This window comes from Chinchilla lanigera, unplaced genomic scaffold, assembly GCF_000276665.1.
Source record: "Chinchilla lanigera isolate Chin_1 unplaced genomic scaffold, ChiLan1.0 scaffold00022, whole genome shotgun sequence".
Classification (NCBI taxonomy): domain Eukaryota; kingdom Metazoa; phylum Chordata; class Mammalia; order Rodentia; family Chinchillidae; genus Chinchilla; species Chinchilla lanigera.
Genome location: NW_004955423.1, coordinates 3,632,268 through 3,650,129, shown reverse-complemented (window position 1 = coordinate 3,650,129; position 17,862 = coordinate 3,632,268). Strand labels below are relative to the sequence as shown.

Below are 17,862 nucleotides of genomic sequence, written 5' to 3'. Positions count from 1 at the left end.
GAACTCAGTGGCCTGTCCCTGACAGTGTTCCCACCACTTCAGAGCTGTGTCATCAGTCGCTCTTATGCCTGGTTCAATGCAAACCGGCCCAAGCCTTTGAAGTCAGCCACATTCACCCACATAGCACAGTGCTTCTAGCACCTCATAGTGATACAGAGGTCAAATTTGCGCCTCAGACAGCTCACTCTGGCTGCAGAACAACCAAGAAAGCAGTAGCATAGGAATGGCTAAAATGGAAGTCTAAAATGGTAGTGTCTGGAAAGTGGGGCTTGGGAGGGGGCATTTGTGTTCCTCCATGTTGCTAGAGTTTCAATGTTTCCTTGGATATGATCTCTTTGTCTAATATTAGTACTGCTATTCAACTTCTCTTTCTGCTCATGGCTTTTGTTTTTACTGTCTATCTTGAGAAATATTATATACTTTTTATCCACAAAAAGGAAAAAATAGAACATTGAAATATACACTTGTATTATGATTTCACCCCCTACCAAAAACAACAAAATGTTTTCTTTGTTAGGTTGGGAGCCATTAATTCCCAGTGACCAGCTATGGTTATGTGATTGGAATGAAAAAGCAGTGGAAATACTTCTATAATAATTCATATGAGATTTAGTGAGTATCTCAACTATACTAGTGGGAGACAAGAATAAGACAGAATATGGTCAAGTACTATTTAAGTGACAAGTTGGCAAAGGATGGTGATTGATTACAAGGGGTAGGTTTCTAGCTTGACATCTAAGTGAATGGTGGTAGCACCAATTGCTATAAATGACAGAAGACACAAAGCCTCTGGAAAAATTAGACTGAAATATCCAACAGCTAGCTGGATATAGTGACTAAAAGACATCTAGAATGTGAGTGTAGATTTAGGTATTAATGGCAAAGGCATGATGATTAAAATCACTAGAACTATGATCACCTGGTGAGATTATATAGAAAAGTGAAAGTGGTAGGCTGAAGTCGAAGTATTGAGAGCATTTCTGGGTTGAGATCAAAGGAACATGTTAAGAAAGGTTACTTTTTCCATCTTCAGCATCAATTCAGCACAATTTTCCAATTGTTATATTAAAAAGAACAGTTCAACATAAAATTGACTCTAGCTAAAGATAAAACTAAGTTTTTAGATTTCACACAAAACTCTAAAAAGTGGCCAAGAATTATGACCCCACTCCTATGATGACAACAGGCTTTTACCCCCACCCCCATAGAATATTACCTGAGTCCAAAACAATTTTGATGTTCAGGTTTTGTGCTTTGCTTTTTACAGAGCTGGGGATTGGATCCAGGGCCTCACACACTCTAGGGAAGCACTCTACTACTAAGCTCCCTCCTGAGCACTGGTGTTCTGGGTTTTTACCAAGTCAGGAGAGTGAGACAATATATAGATTAGGCTCCAGCTGTGACCAGTCCATTGCTGAAAACATAAGATATATTGCTTCTGCTCATGGCTTGAGAACATACACTGACTGATTTATATAGTCACAAGGAAGTGTTTCCTAATTTGATGAAAAAATATAATTACTAAAAACTTTTTAAAAATAAAATTTCCTTTTACTGGGCAACATGATTAATCCTTTCTTCTAATCAAATAAATGGATATATGGTGTCCTTTTACCTAATGGGAAGGGATTTCACTCCCCCATGAAACTAATTGTACCTGAAGTACGGTTAATTTCATGTAATAATCTTTCATGTCCTCGTTATCTTAAATATCTTAAATAAGAAAAGATGTGAGTGGGAAGCAAAGGACCATAAAGGGCATGAGCCCTTGTGCCTGGAAGGCACCCTGAAGCACTCCTGGTTGGAGGGACTGGCGAGGAAAAGTGGTACTTTGAATAGCTAGGAAAGCAGCATGGAAGATGGAAGGCAACTGGTCAAGGTGGCTCCAACAATAGTCAAGAGAGTTCAGAACTGATGGCAGACGGAAGGTTGTACTGTATTCTGAAGTTACATAACAAGAATTTATGGCCTGCAAACACTCAAGCAGGCAGATTTTTGGTGCTATGTTTCTTGAAACTCTAGGACACTCCTCCCTCATTAACATGTGGAGCTATTCCTTGACAAGATCACCTGCACTCTGAATAGCCTAGGTTACCAGAAATCTACATCATACCCTTTAATTCTCCAGCCTTGGATTTTTTTTCTCTTTCTTCTCCCCTAGCTTTAATTGTGCAGAAGTAAATGCAGCATAAGCAATGTAAAAATCAAGTCTTGCTAGTTAAATATAAGAACACGGAGCAAAATATCTGAGAAAGGTTACACCTCTTTAAAGATGCAAATTGATAATGGAGCTCAATATCAAAACAACAGAGCACTGTTAATTTTTAAAAAGGTGCAAATTGCTAATCTTACTTAAGGCTTTTTTTTAATTGCTTATTAAGAGTCCTAGCACAAAAAAATTAAACAAAATAAACTCTTAAAAATAGGAGGAAAGGGCTAAACATGAGCTGTGCTATAAGCCTTTGCTTCATTTTTGGACTTCCTGGCTTCCATAAAAGTTGGTGACATTTACAGACTTCATATTATTTATCCCAGGGTCAGTCTAGAAGTCCCCACACTTGATTTATCTGCTACCTACTGGCACAATAGTGCCGCATAACAACCACAAAACCTCACTGGTACACAAAAGTCATCATATATCTAACTCATGGATTTGGGGGTTCAGCTTATCTCATCTGGCTTCAGCTGATCTTGCTGGCCTTACCCATGCTTCTACATCAGCGGTGGATGACCTGGGAGCCCCTGTCGATCTTAGCTGACTCTGCTCATGCATCTGGGGACAATCATCAGGGGACTGAGGGGACTGGGAAACCGGGCACTCCTCCATGTGTTTCTTCTTTTAACAGGATGGGTCAGGCTTGTTCTCATTGCCATGAGAGAGGAGCAACAATTGAAGCAAAACCACAGACATATTTTTTCCAACCATGTGCAAGTATCATGTAGATTAACATTCGTTTTGTAGTCATCCCGTGAAGGTGATATGGGCTTCACCTAACTCCAGATTAATAGATTAGATGTCAAGACTGACGACACTTCACACAAAGGAATTTGAAATCAACTTTATTATCCACACAAGGCTGTCTTGGGGGAACTGGGTAAACACAGGACAATCTGGAATGGCCAGACAGGAGAAAGTGAATTGGGACTCTCTAACGGCTGTAGAGACCTAGAAGGGATTGTCTCATGGGCTATGGTGCTCAGCCCACCCAACGATGCCCAGAGTCTGGAGGTGTCCATACGCTTCCTAAGATACCAGAATACGGTCCTGGGGAAGGAAAATTAGAAGTCTAAATCCTATCAACTGTCCAACTTTAAACTCAGACTCAGACTCTTTATTACAAATTACATGGGACAAAGAAAACCACATGGCCAAACTCAGAATCAAAAGGCAAAAAAGTCAAATCCAGCAAAGAAAAAAAACCCAAAGTAATATAACGACAATGCATGGGTTTTGGAAGGGTGAGAACTGGGACAATTAATGCAATTCATCTAAAGACCCTAGTAGATACAGTCGCAGATCAAGGTGTTGTTGCTTCTACAGAATTTTAGAATACATATGATGAAACAATGGGTCATGCACCCAGACACTAGAGATGTAAAGGGAAAATGATGAATACAAAGAATTAATGAGTTTTCAAAGGAACATGGAATCTAAGACGCGTTAGCTGGAGAGCGGGGGATGACTGAAGGAGAGGAGAAGGGCTGCTGGACCTATTTGATGTTTCTTTCCGAAGCCATAATGTCAAGTCCTATGCCAGTTCAGTGTAGTTACCCCGAAGTGAATCCTCCTGAGAATGAAGACTCCTAACCTGGTCATGAGTCTCCATAAAAGAGAGTGCCACATCTCTTTCCCTTGCCCTAGTTTTTGAATTTGAGAAACAAATTTTGATATTGCCTAGGTAAAATACAGTAAGAAGAGAGAGCTTGTTGACTTCCTATCTCCCCTTCTCATCTGCCCTCATAAATAATTCACTAGGAAGGTAATATAAGAATTCTTTAGGTTGCACACCATTCAGAATTACTGTTCCCTGCACCTCACCAGTACCTGTAGGGCATTTGGTCTATAAGCTGAAGAGGTGACGTTGTCTTTACTTCCCCTCCTCCACATGATCACCCCCCATAAGCCCCAGAGCACCCTGTACACCTCCATCTGTCTACTTCAGAAGCTGGACAGTGGCACCATTGGTTCACACCAGAACCACCAGGCCTGGACAGACAAGTCACACCCAGAAAAGATATGAAAACAGTTTTGTTGCTAAAATTTAGAACAATATCTCCATGTAGCTTCATAGAAACTTCCAATTTTGGATTATTTAGGAAAAGATCCCACTGAAAAAGAATAATAACTCTAACACCGAAAAGGATAATAACTCTCTGGGGAACTTGAATTTCCCCAGATATAATTGGGGAAAATATAATGGTTTTCTGCTAGGGAGGAAATATAACAATGAAAGCACAGAGCCGAGATATTTATGCACCAGCCATCTATGACTCCCCAGTATTTGTGAAAACCCCTACTCCATTGCACAGAATAAAATACTCCCCACCAAACTGTCATCCCTGCAGTCTCCTCTTCAATCCAAATACACCCCGCATGTCCCATATGCATTTCCCTGGTCCCACCACACCCATTAGAGGCTCCATTCTTTTGTAAGTGATCTCTGCCTGGAATACCCCAACCACTTCCAAATGGTGATCTTCAGACTATTTTGCACATCCTACTCCAGATGCTTCATGTGCTGTAAGTTTTTTCCCACCTCTTCCAGATATTTCATTGTTTCAGGCCTCTATACAAGCAAACACTTTCCACCTATGTCTATGTAGTTCAAATCATAACACTATCATAATAATTAGTTGAACTCTGTGTTTCTGGCTAAACTACGAGCACCTTGGAAGCAGGGACTGTCTCTTTCTTCTTTGTCTCTGTCCCTATCTGGCCCTTCATGCCACGCCTCTTACCTATCAGGCGCACAATACATGCCTGACCGACGAATAAATGAATGAGTCATTGTTCCTTCCTTCCAGCTCTCTTACTTCCCTCACACCAGCACAGTGGCATTCCAGCAGCGGTCACTGAGACAAGCTAAGCCTGGAGACTTTCATCAGCAGTGGTACCTGTAAGCTTCTGAGAAAAAGAACTTTGAAGTTCAAGACAGCAAAGGAAATGAGGCCCGTGGAGAAGTGAGAGAGAGTGAGACAGAAGAGGCAAATGGGAAGAACCGGAAAACAACAGAAACAAGTTAGAAAGAGTCTGAATTTGTGAATAACAAAAACAAAGCAAGGTAAGAACTATGACAGTGAAAAAGAGCGAACCAAAGGAAAGAGGGACGAAACAGCACCGTACACACAGAAAGCAGAGGGGACAGAAGGAGGAGAAAACAAAGGAAACCACTAAGAACCAATTAGAAGGAAAGCAAAAAGACTTCTTCAAGGAGTATGGTGTTAAAAGTAAATGAAGTGGAAATTTTGTAAGCGTTAAACACTAGTCAAAGACAGTACGGGGGTAAATTTTCAAGCAGTGAAATTAAAGCAAGTGAAGAAAAAGTACAACAAGTGTCAGGTGTGTTTAGATGATATAAAATATTAAATCATTATTAAAGCACTTTACCAACATTAAGTAATGTAGGTAGATTAATATTACTGGCCTGGTTTTTACAGGAAGAAAACCCTTCAGGCTAGAAGGATTAGATACCTCCATAGGCTCACACAATAAGTGTGTTTCTCCACAGCAGAACTGTGTAGGTTGTATTACAGAAAGACAGAATTATATGAAAAAGAGGGAGACTTAAAAGAAAATTCTCAGGAGGGAAAAGGAAAATATAGGTGGCTAAAGGGCAGATAAGACGTATGAAATGTATTAATCTGCTCTTGAAAAATGCCCAAGGCTTTTAGCATACTATTGCATCCAGCAATTTATATCCTAGTCAAGCTCAGGAAAGAGAGTTCCACTCATCAGCAGCCCCAGTTCATTCAATTTCTTGATGCAAAGGTGAAACCAGAGATATAAAGAAAACCTGAAAGGGTCCAGCAGGGTTAGGGATCCAACCCAATCCCAACGTGATGACACCTCCAACCATTTGTGCCTTCCTTCCCTCTGTATTCCCTGCAAGTTAAGTCCTTGTATCCAGGGTAGGACTTCCTATCAGCCGCACTGAAATCCTTGTGACACGTGAGTCCCAGAGGTGCCCGTGTCCTTCTGCCACATCTCTGGATGGCAATCCCTGGTCTGCAAGCAGTCACCCCTGCTAGACTGGGAACTCTTGAAGGTCAAAGTTTGTGTCTTCCTCGTCTCTCCAGACACAGCACCCACCCAGAGGTCCAGCCCGTAGGAAGTGATAAGTGAACTAAGAGAAAGAACAGATGAGTAGACCAATTAGCAAATTATAAATACGGCATTGTGTTTAAGCCAAGCCCCCTGAGGGATTGTGACAGTTCTATAGGCACCGAGCTACAATTTGAAATAGTCGCCACTAGATGGCACTATTTTAATGAGGTAGTAAAGCCCTTGCGCTGAGATCCTATCAAACACAGGTGCTAAGCAAAGAGAAAAATGTATTACTTCAGAAGTGAAACGTTCTAACCCTGTAATTTCTTTTAAAATTTTTTTTGTTTGTGTGTTTTGTTTTTAAAAGGACAACAAGAATACTTTCCAATAAATTCTCTTAATTCTCATTTTGCCAAGCTCCTCTGTTGTGGCTATGTAGTAAATCGCCACTAGAAAGTCTAATTTTTTCAATAAGGCTAAATTGCTTCCCTTATTAGGATTTGCTGCTATTGTGGGTGTTTCAAACCTCAGATACTGGGACTTTAAAAGTCACATTCCTGAGGACAGCCTAGACAATAGCACATAAACGAACACCTGTTCCAACGCATTTACGAAGTCTGTCCAAGTTTAGACTCACAAGTCGTTGTCGGTGCTGTCAATTAGAATAAGACACCGTGGCGGTAACAGGAAGTCAGCGAATGGTGATCCTCAGCAGTGTCCGCAGCCTCCAGGAGACAGAGAACCCATAATGCGTCCCTGACAGTCGCGGGGTGGAAAGATAGCTGGGAAAGAGGAAGACACTCTCCCAGGCATCCCTCTTCCCTCCACAGGGAGGGCTGCTCCTGGAGGCCTCACTTGGCTCAAAAAATGTTTTCCTCATAAAAAGACAAAAATAAACCAATTGCAAGTTGTCCTATCCACATATTTACAAACAAAGCTATTATAGTAAATGTATGTCTGTTACACTACTTTTATTCATTTTAAAATAAACAAGCTATTGGGAAATGATTTTTTTTGAGACAGGGTCTCCCTAAGTTGCTACATTGCCAATACCAGGCTCGTGATCCTCTGCCTCAGCCTCTCAGAATGCTGACGTTATACTTATTCACCACTACACCCGCTACATCTTTTCATTTTTTATAGTTGCCTTACAGAAGGAGAAGGCTGACCTTTGGAATCTGCATGCCCTCCACCAGTAGGGGCTGGCGGGTGGCGGCTTGTCACACTCAAGCAGTTCCCTACTATCCTTCTATCCATTCTCCTCACACCACCACTCAGAGCCTCGCATAATTGACTCCATACTTTCTCAATCAGCTGGAACTCTTGGAGTGCACAGATTTTGACTTTTGTATCTTTGGAACCTCTGGCACAAACCACTACTGAATAAAAATAGTAGCCTATGTTGGAGCTAGAACTCAGCAATGAACTCATCGTCATCAGCAGAGACGAGGCAGCTGCCCATCTCGTCTCCATTCAAGTGTGTGTCATCTAAGCCTGACACACTTCATCCAAGTTCATCATATCCTCTGCTCCCTCCAGGACTCCAGACCTCGCCTCCTCCTGACCTCCCCCTACTGCTGATGGCACCTGCCACATCAGTCATCTAAGTTCAAAACCTCAGAGCAGTTTTTGCCTCTTTCCCATCCTTTGCCCATCCTTGCTTTTACCCACCTCTTCCTTCATCTCCACAGTTCTTTTCCAGCCCTTGCTGGCTCACTTGTCTCTCTCATAAGGAATTTGGGGATGGAGATCTTCTATTTACTCACTCATATATTCTCCTGTAAGCCTTCCATAATAGAAGTACTCAGTTTATTAATTTATTTATTGGAAAATATAAGGTAGACATTGTTGATAAAGCAATAAATAAAGAAGGAGTTATAGAGGCATTGAGAGAGAGAAAGAATACAATGAATATCAGAAAAATTTTAGTAAAAATGAAAGCTTGAGCTTGAACTAACCCATACCTACAAGCTTTCCAAAAAATACCTTTCATTTAGAAAAGAAATTGTTTTCTTGTATTATGAAATGAATAATACCATATGGAATCAGACTTGAATTACTTTCACTCAACTATAAAACCAGTGAGAAGAAAATGAAATTGTCTAGATTTGGGCATGGAAGAGGTATTATGACAATTTAGTACTGAACTATTTTTAGAGATGACAGACTATTCTGTGCTCTGGAACTTCCCTGGCTTCCTGCCCAAACAAGAGACTTGCAAATCTGATTTATAATTTCAGAAATGATGGCAAAGGATTGATGCACAACACCTTCCAGATTACATTTGCATTTTAATAGAAGATGTCAATGCCTCAGTCTCTAAGGGTGATGCATAGTGGAAACTTCAGGTCCTTGGCAGTTGGCTCATGAGGGTTATTCCTTGCCATCGGGGGACATCAGGTAGGCTCTACCCTGTCCCAGACAGGGACAGCGCTGATACTGTTGCACCCACCAGAGGGTCTCAGGCCATAGAATAATAAGTCCTCTGGCTTCCTCTAGGGAATGATTGCCAGGCATCTCAGAGCCACAAAAATGGCCAAGAGCGCTGTCTCTGGCATGAGATATCGGTTATTATTATTGTAATTGTTGCTCTTGTTGGTGCCTCTGCCATATTACTATTCAGGATTTCTTGGTTTAACCAACTCCAGTCTCTATCCAGGGTACCATAGGGTATCATCACTACCTCTGGGAAACTGAGTTCTGGGGCACACCAGCCAGAGATATTTGGTGGCTGGAATATTTGTTACATGAAATAGCCTGAGGTCTCCCTAAATAGCCAAGCAGCTGCCCACACTCCTTCCAGTCCCTACCGCACAATCCCACAATCCAAACTCCTGCTTATGGGACTATTTATTATCCATCAAGAGCTATAATAAGGTCTTACATACATGACCTCATCTAATGCTCCCAGCAATCCTATGCCATACATTGTTTTAGTTTCCTTCTTTCTGGAGAATAATGCTCCCTCAGGTCACCCTGTAAAGAGAGGGCTATTGTGATTTCTTAATCCTCCATTCCTGAATCTTTTTACAAAGAAAAGTTCAATTTTGTTTCTAATTTATTTTCAAACCCCTACTTTGATATTAGACTATCTCCTATTAAATTTCATTGCTGACATTTAAGAAAAAGTCATTCATTTTGGTGCTTGGGTACAATTTTATATCCATGAGTTGAACTTTGCCGATATTCTCAAAACATCACAGTGACTCTATTGACAGCACAGAAAATAATCCATAGATGAATATGAACAAGGCTGTCCTGTCACAAATAAAAGTAAAGTCCCCAGGTGAAACATGTCTTGCTGTAAGTGTTGCAGCAGGAAAAGAACTAGAACCCAAGGCACTAATCTACCCTAAGCACTCTGCTCCCTCACTGAGACCGACTTTGAACAGTGTAAAACTGTTGTGCATAATGGTTCTTCTTGTTGGCTCCCATAGCTTGGTGGTGAAGAGCAGAGACTCTGGACTCTGAGTAAAGAAGCTCCTCCCGCTTCTATTTGTATATGATCTTGGGTAGCTGGTGAGGTCTTAGAAGAGCTTTGAAGGAAGGACTAGACTTCACTAGGATGGCAGGCGGGAAAGAGCAGTGTAGGCAGAGGAGAATTAGAGGCATAATCATGGGGTAACAAAATAGCATGGGGGACCGAGAGAAGTATAAGAGTAAGCTATCACTAGGACATAAGGACCAAGGCACAGGATGGGAGATGAGCAGGCTAGGGAGGGAAGGAGCTTGTATTCTTTCCAATATGTGATGAGGGACTTCCAGCTCTGATATAAGGAAGATGAAGGTGAGATACGTCTCTTGGTTAGCTCTGATCATCTGCAGTTTTCTTCATCTTACCACCCACTAGAATGACCTTGAACCTTCTCTTCTTCAAGACAAAGTATAAACTAACTTCAAGGTCTTGCTCATAATTCTTTAACACCGGAGGGCTTCATCTGCCTCCCCCATGTCATGGTGCTCTTTCCTTTCATCTCCATTTCTTCACCAATCCAATCAGCTCCATCAGGACTTAAGACTTCCCACCTAGGAACAGTCTTCCAGACCTCAAAGGAAATGTGGTAGCCAGGTGTGGTGCACACTTATAATCCCAGCACTTGGGAGGCTAGGCAGGAGGATCGCTATGAGTTCAAGATGAGCCTGGACTACATAATGAGAGCTTGTTTTAAAAAAAGAAAAGTAAGAAATCAAGACAAAGAAATAGAGAGAGAAAGAGAGAGGAAGGAAGGAAGGGAGGAAGGAAGGAAGGAAGGAAGGAAGGAAGGAAGGAAGGAAGGAAGGAAGGAAGGAAAGAAGGAAGGAAGAGAAAATGCCAATAGTCACGAGACAATTAGTTCTTTCACGGTAAGGCTTTATAGTCTCTACTTTGGAATCACCTCCCAGTAGCTCAGGCCCAGAGCTTCTCTCTGTGGACAGCTCAGAAAGACCTCCAAAGGGACAGCTGCAGCTGGCAGGGAAGTAATAGATTGCTCATCCTGCACACACTGCACATGCTCAGACAAAAAGAAACATTTTCCCTGAAATCCTGTGCTTCTGAACGAAAGTGTTCCCAGGGAAATTTAGGTCACTAGATTCTTGGTTCTCCAGGGGCCTCCTTTCCACTAGCAGAAACACAAGTGCCTGCTACCTGGGCAAAGCTACTCAATTAGCTCTCATTGAAGTTTCCTATTTTCCCCACAGGTGTACATTGGGCGCCAGGCATGTTGTTTTGAACTTGACTCAACATAAAGTGATATTTATTCCCAGACTGTCCCTAGCTCCAAAGAGGGAGACAAAGGCACATTCAAGACTCAGAGGTCTTACCCTCATGCCCCAGTCCTCTACCTGGGAGAAATCATGTGCAAGGAGGTTTTCCAAGCAAGTTACAGAGCCTTTCCCTCTCCCCGCAGACACAGTTGTAGCAGGCAGTGTTGAAAGTATTCTAAAAGTGGTTATACAGACAGCGCTTGATTGTCATGCATCAAAGTAAATTTCTCTCTGGGGGAAAAAAGAGTAATTGTAAACTCAGAATTAAAGAAGACTATGCTTTGCAAAAGAAGTTTGATCTAAGGATCCATCAGATCTTCTGACACAGCACATACCCACTTCTGACAGCAAACGCTCAGCGTGTTTTCTCCAGTGGCTGTTGTGATGATTTCAGCTCCGTTGTTCTCCGATGCCCCCCACAACCCGCGCTGTACAGCATATGCCCTTCCTGATCTGGCCGCCACCCTGGACAGCTTCACCACCTGCCCCTCTCCCAGTGTGTGCCTTCTCCTCCTGCCAACCTGGCTTCACTGCATCTCTTCAAATGGACCGTTTCTTTCTCACCTCTGCTCCTTTCCCATGTTATTTTTTTCTTGGCACGAATTTACACACACACACACACACACACACACACACACACTGGATTCTATGGTTAACACCTATTCCTAAGTAAAATTCTTAGGGCTTCAGGTGCTCCTGGCATTATACTAGGCATTAATATGTAAAACACTCATACAGTACCAGGAGCACAATAAGATGTGCTTTCAGAATCCAGCTCAGCAGTATCTTCTCCCGGATTCACTCTAATCTCTTACCCTTCAGGAGTCAGTGAGGGCTCCCCCTTTCACACTTTCCTATATTTCGTATTCCACTGTAGCCACCGATTATGTCTCCTACCACAGTGTAAGCTTTTTGAAGTCAGAAATAGTATCATCCATTTCTGTTCTCATCATCCCCACCCCTGAAGCCTGGAACTTACAGTTAATCACTAAGTATTTATCAAGTAATCAGAAAACAAAGTAGTGAATTATACTGACTGATTTTGCATAACAACAAACAGTTATTTACATGGGAAGGTCATTATCCAGGTTTAAAATCCCAGTCATATTTTGCTGATGACGGCCTAGAAAAACTCCTAATCCTGTATATTCATCTAGTCAACAAATAGATCAAAGATGTAGTAATGAACCTGCTTGACTCAATTTCTGTTGTACATTGTAATGAGTATTATAAAGAACCAAGATACGGAGATTGAAAAAATACAGAAATAGATCTTTAGTACTCAGTAAGTGCTCTCTGAAATGACTACACTGAAGTGAGATCTTCTAAAAGCTGAAGTCAGGGAACAAGAAAAGCATATTCAAAAGCCCTATGATGGGAAACACAATACATAAAGGAACCAGTATGTCTGTATTCCAATAAAACTGTATTTTTAAAAATAGTGATCTAGATTTGGCCCACAAACCAGTTTTCTGACTTCTATTGCAGTGTTTGGATCATCTTTGTGAAGTATAAGTAGTTTCTATTTCTATTTTGCTTACTTACTAAGAATGGTGCTACGTTTTATCAGATGCCTCTACAGCATCTATTTAATCATGTAACATTGTTCTTTTAATTTACAATTACATAGATAATCTGATTTCATTGGATCATATTCCTAAAATAAACTGATATTGGTGCTTGGTTGTTGTTGTTTGATACATCTCTGAATCAAACTTGCTGAATTATGTTAAGATGTTTACTCTTACAAGCATAATAAAATTATTTTTGGAATTTTTACCAATACATGGATATTACATAAAATAGACTTATTTTTATGCATTGTTATCAGGTGTTTGTGCTACAGATATGTTAGCTCTACAGTATTGAATGAGTATTTAGCCTCTGGTTAAGCATCTGGAATTAAATCTGATACTCCACAAAAAAACAAGAGAGTAAATCATTGATTACGTTTTCAAAAGATGGAAAGAAGATGGATTAGTGGTAACTAGGACAGCAGAAGAGACCAAAGTTGAAACGTAAACACCTCGTATGAAAGACAAGGAAAAGAGGCAAATAATTCAGTCTTGATGAGGCTTAAGAATAGAAGGTGCCGTGTAGGCCCCAACTCAGTGATGAGAAGTTGTATGGAAAACACAAGGGTTGGTTCAAAGAATTTTAGAAACTTTCAGTGGCTGGTTATGACTCTGGTCATGATAGAGTTGCCTTTAAAAGATGACAGTGGAACTACATCTTGAACATACTCAAGGATAAAATACCAAGCTAGAATTCTGTAAGTAGGAAAAGTATCATTTCACAAAAAAAAATCCTAGAAATTCTGACATGCTCTGGCATGGATGAACGTTGAGGACACTATGTTAAGTGAAATGTCAGTCATAAAAGGACAAATACTCTGTGATGCCACTTAGATAAGGAAACTAGAGTAGTCAAATTCATGGACACAGAAAACAGTGGTGGTAACCAGGAGTCAGAGAGAGGGCGAAATGGGAAGCCTGTGTTCAGTGGGTGTGGAGTCTCAATGTGTTCCAGTGGTGTACAATGCTGATGGTTGTACAACAATGTGAGTGTATTTAATGCCACTAAAATCCACTTAAACTGGCTAAATTTCATATTATACAGATTTTACCACCAAAAAATAGTGTTTTACATTTTTTAGAAAAGAATGAGAGTTGAGACTTCTGATCTCTATTAAATCCAACTGTCAACTTATTCTAGCAGCAGAAAATAGACCAACAGGACAAAATTATACCATAATGCTCTGAAAATCAATTATCAATGGACCCACAACTCACAAAAGCCAAGACAAATGTATTGACTAAGACATTTGTGTTGAATTTGAACAGAGTAACTCACTGTTAAAAGAAGACAAGATTCAGAGTCACCTGATATAATAGCCAAAATGTTCCAGATCAAATATTTTTAAATTATCCATTACAGGGCCGGGGATATACCTCAGCAGCATAAGTGCTTGCCTGGCAAGCCTGAGGTCATGAGTTCGATTCCCAGTACCAATAAATAAATAAATCACTAAATAACCCATTACACTAAGAACCAGGAATGTTACACCTTGAATCAGGAAAGAGAATCAACTGGATCACATATTGGAACTAACTAGCAAGGAAGAATATTTCAGCAGGCACCACAAAAATGCTTCAGCAAAAATCAGTTTCCTTTAGAACAAATGAAACAACATGAAATCTCAGCAAAAAATAGAAGCTACTAAAAGAATCATAGGAAAATTAAGTAACTGGAAGTTAGTGTAAAAGAAAATTTTTTAAAATTTCTGAGTGTTCTCAAAAGTAGAATGGAAATCAAGAAAGAGAAAATCAGTACAAATGAGAGTAGAGCCAGATAATTTATTGAATCTGAGCAACAGAGAACAAATCTGAACAACAATGAGAAAATAAACTAGAAAAAAAACAAAAACAAAAAACCAGAGGCTCAGGGACCTTTGGGACAGTAACAAAAGATAGAATAGGTTTACTATCAGAGTTCCAGAAGAACAGGTAAAGACAATAGGAGTGAAAGAATTTGAAGATGTAATCTAAAAACTTCCCAAATTTGCCAAAATACTTAATACTACTGATTTAGATGCTGGGTAAGCCCCCGCACACTCATACCAAGACACAGAATAATTAAACTTCCAAAAGCTAAAGAAAAAATGTTGGAAGCAGCTAGACAAAAAATGATAAGATAAAAACAGATCCATAAGGAAATATTCAGCTTAATAACAGTGAATTTGTCGTCAGAAACTGGGGAGACCAGGTCAGGTGAAGGTACACAACATTTTTTTTTTTTTTTTTTTTTTTTTTTGGTTCTTCTCCGGTACCAGGAACGGAACTCATGACCTTGCGCTTGCCAGGCAGGCGCTTTTGCCGCTGAGCTAAATCCCCAGCCCAACATTTTTTAAATATTGAAAGAAAAAAGAAACCCATCAGCCATGAATTCTATACCCAGCAAAATTTTCTTCAGGAATGAAAAGGAAATTAAGGTAGTCTCTGCCCGAGAAAATATACAGTACAGTATTCATCACTAGCAGACCTACTCTTGAAGTATGGCTAATGGATGTTCTTTAAATGGAGAAGAAATGATAAAAGAAGGACTCTTGGAGTATGAAAAAGGAAGACACAACAACAGAAAAAGTACAGTTAGATATACATAGACTGACTAGAAATATTTAGTGAAATAAATAGTATCGAGTGACTTATACAAAAATTATTGTACAATCTGGGATTCAAGATAACTATATTTAAAAGTGAGGGAGATAAGAGGACCTAACCCTGATACTGTAAAATGTAGACTGTTAAAAATTAACAGAATAACTACTAAGAAGACTACATATACAATAGATATTGGAAAATGGGAAGAAACTTCAAAAGAAAAGAGAAACTGGGATGGGGGAAAGGAGAAAAGAAGGAAGGTAAAAGGAAAAGGAAATACCTTTATACAAGATAGTTAATATAGCTATACTACTAATTTCTATTAGTTCATTGAGAAGAAAGTTTTGTGCTTATATCATTTGATCAATTTCTTCATGACTATATCTTGTAATCTGAATAACTACTCTGAAGATAACAATGAGCAATGTACTAACCATTGTTATTCTCCTTCTACCTTGGTTTGAAAGTTTGTATCATTGTTTCTAGCATTTTTTTCTTTGTAAAATAAAAAAGTGAAAGAAAGACTATATAGAAGTATTTTATAAAATGTTATATAAGAAGCAAGAAAAAAATCCTTTAAATACCCCAAAAAAGTCCCCATATTCTACAAAGCAAGAAATAAGGAACAGAGGACACAAATATAACAAAATAAATTGTCAGACTTAAACTCTAACATATCAATAATTACTTTAAGTAGAAATCATCAGAGCGTACCAGTTAAAAGGCAGAAATTAGTACAGTGAACACACCCAAAATATAAACAAAACACTCATTTCAATCTCAGCAAAATAGATACAAAGAAAATTAAAGTATGTGGGAAATGCATCGTACAAACTTTTCGGTGGCACAGTGGACTTTATTAATGGTACATGACAAAGTAGGGATACCTAAACCTCCCCCTTCTTCAGGAGGTCTGGCACAGGAACCCATAGGAGGAGAGATTTCAGAGTGTTGGGGAACTGAGTTTGGGCAGGACTCTTCCTTAGCTTAAAGCCTCCCTCTTTTCATTCCTTACTCAGGCTGGTGGCCCACTCCTTGGGTGCAATGCAGACCATAAGGTCCACCATCTTGCTGCTGTACCCAAAGTCATTATTATACTATGAAATGAATTTGACAAAGTGATCACTGAGAGTAGTGTCATCCCCAGCATTAAAGATGGAAGAAGGAGTGTCACTGTTAAAGTCACAAGGGAAAAAAGTCAGTCTTCTATAACCCAGGCTGCCCATTAGGGGGTCCTCCAAGGTCTGTTTCACCACCTTATAGATGTCATCATAGTTTTCAGTCTTCTCTAGACAGATCTACTACTGACACGCTGGGAGTCGGCCCAAAGAAAGCTAAGCCAGTAATCTTGGCATTCAGCTCAGGGACAATCTGCACCATGGTAGTAGCAGTACCAGCACATGATGTTCTGGACAGCCACATGTCCGTCATGCTACAGTTTTCCAGAAGAGCCATGCAGTTTTCTGCATGGCAATGATGACCTGAATTATGGGAATGAATCCCTCCACAATGCCAAAGTTTTGTGGATGACCTTGGCCAAGAGGGTTATGCAGTTGGTGGCATAGGAAGCACTGCTGACAGTCCCATACTTCTGGCGGTTCATGCCCATCACAAGTAGGAGGCATCACCAGAAGGGACAGACAATTAGCTTTTTAGTTTCATCCTTCAAGAGAGCCCCAGCTGTCTCCACTGGTAGTGAAGAGACCTATAGACTACAGCATGCTGAGCGCCAGTTCACCCATTTTGATGTTGATAGGAGCCCACTCCTAGACTTTCCATTGATTACAAGTCTCCTGTTCTCAACTTTGACTGTACCACGGAACTTGGTGTGGGAGGAATCATCCTGGAACACGTACACAGTCTAACTGAAGTCAGTGAAGAGGTAATTGATGGCAACAATATCCTCTTTGCCTCTGCTGAAAGCACACTGGGTGACCCAAGATGACCAAATCCATTTTGTCTCATCTTCATCACTGCATCTGAGGTACACAGGTGGTCATGAGGGGATGTAGCTGTCAAATGAGAAGAAAAAGAGAACAAACGCAAGCATTAATTTTAAAAGCATACACAAGCAAGTTCTATAACACTGCAAAATGCCATTGTTTCTTTTTTGCTTTGACTTTCTATTTCCACTCCAGGGGCCAAGGGATTTTACCTGAATGTATGGAAAATCCTTTAATGAGCACCTACAGTGCGGATGGCTGCACAATGCTTCACTAACAAGCCCCCTCAAAATCTCAGCACCTTCACACACCAAAGTTTATTCTCACTTAAACATTCCACCCAAGGCAAATGAGGTCAACTGAAAAACTACCCAAACAGAAAAAGAACTCAATAAGAATCGGCAGACAAATTTTAAAAACAAAACTCAATGACTACATATCCAAAAAACCCAAGTAAATCAATAAGTAAGTGAATAGAGTCCTACTTCAGATCAAGGTAAAGAAGGACTAGAATTGTCCACCTACCTGCAAAATCCAAAAGACTAAAAAAGGTATATATAACAGTGGTTTTCAATACACTGGACATAAAGCGGTGAAGGATTTGTTATGATTGTTTCATTTTACTGACTAAAGATTTTTCCAGACTAGCCAGGCATGGTGGCACATGCCTGTAATCTCAGCACTTGAGAGGCTGAGGCAGGAGGATCATTGTGAATTTGAGGACAGCCTCAGGTACATAGTGGGTTCA

General features: G+C 40.2%; 1 long non-coding RNA gene across 1 annotated transcript in view; it reads right to left on the bottom strand.

Annotated features, from left to right (window-relative positions):
- Positions 1–16,006: 16,006 nt before the first annotated feature.
- Positions 16,007–17,862, bottom strand: part of LOC102005816 — an 89,253-nt gene continuing 87,397 nt past the window's right edge. Inside the window, exon 2 of the long non-coding RNA XR_260951.1 lies at positions 16,007–17,183. This is a non-coding gene — a long non-coding RNA (uncharacterized LOC102005816). The remainder of the gene's footprint in view (positions 17,184–17,862) is intronic.